We start from the raw sequence: 4075 nt of genomic DNA on the forward strand, positions 1-4075 counted from the left end.
TCGCCCCGGATGATCAACAGTTAATGCAGTTCATTAGCCAGTTTGTCAAATGCCTTATCTTTCTCGCTCTGTGTTCATACTTCCCTCTTTCTGTGTTCAACACATTGAGCTATCATCCATTCATCCATACAAATATCCATCTTTTTATCCACACATATATCCATCCACACATATATCCATCTGTTCATCCATACATAAATAAATTCATCCACAATGAACAAGCGATTATCTGCCACAATAAACCACTTTGTAAGGCTGTCACCACTTGCAGTGTGTATATGGTTTTTTTCCAACAAGTGTGTGTCTGTGTGTGTTAGTGCTTGTCTTTTTTGCATTAAACTATTGCTTTGATTGATAGGCTGCTTTGCTGTATCTATTGTTGACATGAGAATGTGTGCTTTAATGTTAATGTAGTCACAGTGCCATTGTTTACCTAATTGTGTTTGAATCAGTGTGTCTAACAGAGATTTATGAGCTGCAATATTCTAAGGAAACTGCATAAGAGATGCAGTAATAACCAACCCGGGATGCTACAGTAAATATTTGGAGACTAGACAGGTAAGACATTTTATCTCCTACACAGAATTTTTCCTTCTGCCTTTGTTGTGGAGTTGAGCCTCTGTGCGGCTCACCAGAAAGTTTAGGATTCAGCTCATATCTAGATACAGAGCAATTTTACTCTACGACTATAGATGTGTGCTATGGTAGAAGCAGAAAATAGGTTGAACCCTGGATGCAGGGGGTGGGGGCTCTATTCAGTATACATCCATAGGGTTGACTGGCTGTGAGTCACAGCTTCATCAAAGATCCAAAATTGTGTGATTCTGTTGAGCTGCTGTGTTCACATTATTCACAGGTTCAATATATAAAAAAAAAAAATTCTCTGGGATATCTCTGAGTTTGCTTTTGCCCGACTTCTCCCTCTAGCTGTCAGATCTGCAGTCTCTGAACAGATGTCTGATTAAGACCTGCTTTGATTAATACTTCTCCCTCACCAGATATTACACATGCAGTTAAATTTCCCACAAAGACTTTCAGTCTCAGTAAATTGCATTAGATGTACAAATAAACGGTTTGCATCCTCCCCTCCAAATATTTGGCACACTTTGCAGGGATTACTCACAATGAAAACCAAATTACATAATCATGCCGATAAATCGGCAGTGAATGAAGGCAAGTCAAGAAGCAATATAAAGTAATCAACAGTCTGGTAACACAGTGTTATTTTCATGCAATACGATATTTAATATGATAATATAAGGGTAATTCCTAGCTCCCTGGTCTAGATGGGGGAGAATCTGCTACAGTTAAGATCCTTAAAGTATTAGGCTCCATCCATACTATTAAGTTTTCATTGAAAACAGCATTTTAAAACTTAAACAATCTGTTCACGTGGGTATTTTGACACACATCATGTGACCACTCACTTACGGTGAGTGGTCACATGTGTTTGCCGGCAATTATATAACCACTTGTTGTGAATAACTGTTGTTTTTTGTTAGTTTCTGTAATGTTATTTCATGTTTGCCTTATTTTGTATTTCTAATGTGCTCATTATTAAAAAAGGAAACAAATTCAATGATGATGTGATGACTTTTCCTTTGCTGACATGGTCACACTACAGTTTTAATATCCAGCTGAAACAAAGCTCTAAGTCAACTTTGTCGTTCTTTGTGCAAAAACAGTTATTTACAAAGCAAGATTCATTTGCAACAAAAAATTTGGCAACATCGCATAATGGTACAAGTACAACTGTACTCTAATGCCGATGATGTACTAGTGGACCTTGATTCATTAGAGGTTGCTGTTTGTGAAGGTGTAAGTTGCTTGTTGGATGTGTTTCTTTCAGGTCAGTACAGCACTAGGCTGATAGGCTCTGTTTGTACTGTTCTCTGCAGCTACCTCTGTGCCACAGAATCATCACATCATGATTGCCTCTGTGGCTTTTGCTATCTTCAACCACAGGGCTTTGAAACAGGCTGTAGCAGCTGAGCTGATAACGGGGGCTTCCAGTCACAAGTGAGGATAGATCCCAGGAAACTCCGAATTACAGAGGCAGCAGTGCAGGTTATTTTAAATCTGAGGATATGATGAATTTCCAACTCCTGAATAGAAGAGTGACTGTGCTCTGATTTGTACTCCTACATGAATAGTGCTGGGAGGTAGGGATGGTACATCTAGCGACAGCAGTAGTTTCAAAGTCCTGCACACCACCATACTGTAGATGTTTTCACTTGTGGCTGATGAGAGGTTTGTTGAGATTGAGGTTGGGTGGAGCAACTATAAATTACGTGAGTTGTTTTCAGACATGACCTGCAGAAATGGGTGCTGAAATAAGTAGAAATTCTGCTGCAGAGATCATGTGTTTACTTCACATCTACACCGGGGTTGGTTCTTTCTCACACAAACTCTCGATGTTTGAACCTTGTGAAAGGCATCTGAACAAACTGGATGTCATGTCAAACTTGATTTTTACAAAGAGTGACAGCCCCATCACCTGGAACACTCAAATTCACCTGAGTGGGATTCCTTTGACTACATTAGCAGCTTTTGAGTGGCCAACTTTTCATAATCATGAATGTTTCCAGGAGCAAGCTATTCAACCACCTCCATTTAAAAACAGTAGTTTGAAGGAGCTTCCCCATCACAGCTTGAATCATTGCGATGTAGTTCTCTGTACTGTTGAACAAAGGTTCTTACTTCTCGGGTTTTTTCCTGGATCTGACACCGAGCATTATAATATATTGCTATTCCTTCATATATTTTAATAATATGTTGTGATGGATTACCTGGTCATGCTAATACGCTACTACTGCTGCAAGCGTGCACTAATCAGTTGTAATCAAGAGTATATAGTAAGAAAGAATGCCATGTGATAGAATCCACTCGTTCCATGACGCCAGCTGAAATAAGTGAATGAGGACGTTGTCAAATGCATTCCTTTGTTTTCATCCTTATTGGAATGAGTGAAACTTCACACACACAAGCTGACACTGTAGATACAGGACTGGCAGGAGTTGCTCAAAAGGTCGGTTTAATTGAACTTATTCTTTCCATGTCTGACTCATGCATGCCCATGCACACACACACACACACAGACCGAAACATCCCCTTAAAGCCTTAGCTGGGTCAAAGAGGCAGCAATTAGGGATTTCACACACCATCCCCTTAATCAGAAAGGAGAATAGGGAGACAAACAAGTTGAGACACACAGTGATGGCCTTACACATGGATACACAGACATCACTTAAACATACAAAGTTGACAAACAGATGTTGGTTAAAGTCACACTGGAGGAAAGGAAGAGTCAAAAACACTGTGTTAGAGGAGACGGAGAGCTGAACAAATCAGGAGAGACAGACGGAGACACGGAGGGACGTGTGAGATGTGGACACATTGTCTACTCCAGATACAGGACGTCACAAAGCTAACCCACACACTAATGAGGGGCCATGCTAATTGAGGCGAGTAATTAATCAGTCCTGCTGCTAAATAATCCAATTTAAGCCCCTGTGTCAATCTGTCATAGTAATAGCTATACAGTCACATACCCACGCGATCTGAACACACACACACACACACACACACACACTGTGCCTAAACGAACAAGCACAGACGTCGACTTGCAGCGACACACACACGTCTACACATACTGTACAGACTGAACATGTACATTTACAGATCAGAGGTGCATACACAGTCTGGTGCAGTGGTCACCAACATTTCGAGCCTAAGATCACTTTTCGATTCCAAAGAAAGTCAGTTGAGCAACTTTATCTATTTATGAAAAATGTTCATGTTAATTTATATATACTTAAGCTTCAGGTCAACAATATATTCTGCAAAGTTCTGCTACTGCAGAAAAATGTTTTTACATATGGGCTTCGACTTGAATATGGCCATAAATGTGACTATTTCCTTTCCTGTGATCTCAAATAAATACCAGTACTATAAAATCTTCTGCTCCTGCAAATATTTCAGAAAAAAAATAATGGATTTGGTCAACTGAAACACTGGAGTCCTTTTATTTTGAAATGCATATAGAAAGAGTTGCAACTATTTAGGTTGGGGACAT

Source organism: Platichthys flesus, chromosome 10 (genome assembly GCF_949316205.1).
Source record: "Platichthys flesus chromosome 10, fPlaFle2.1, whole genome shotgun sequence".
NCBI classification, from domain to species: domain Eukaryota; kingdom Metazoa; phylum Chordata; class Actinopteri; order Pleuronectiformes; family Pleuronectidae; genus Platichthys; species Platichthys flesus.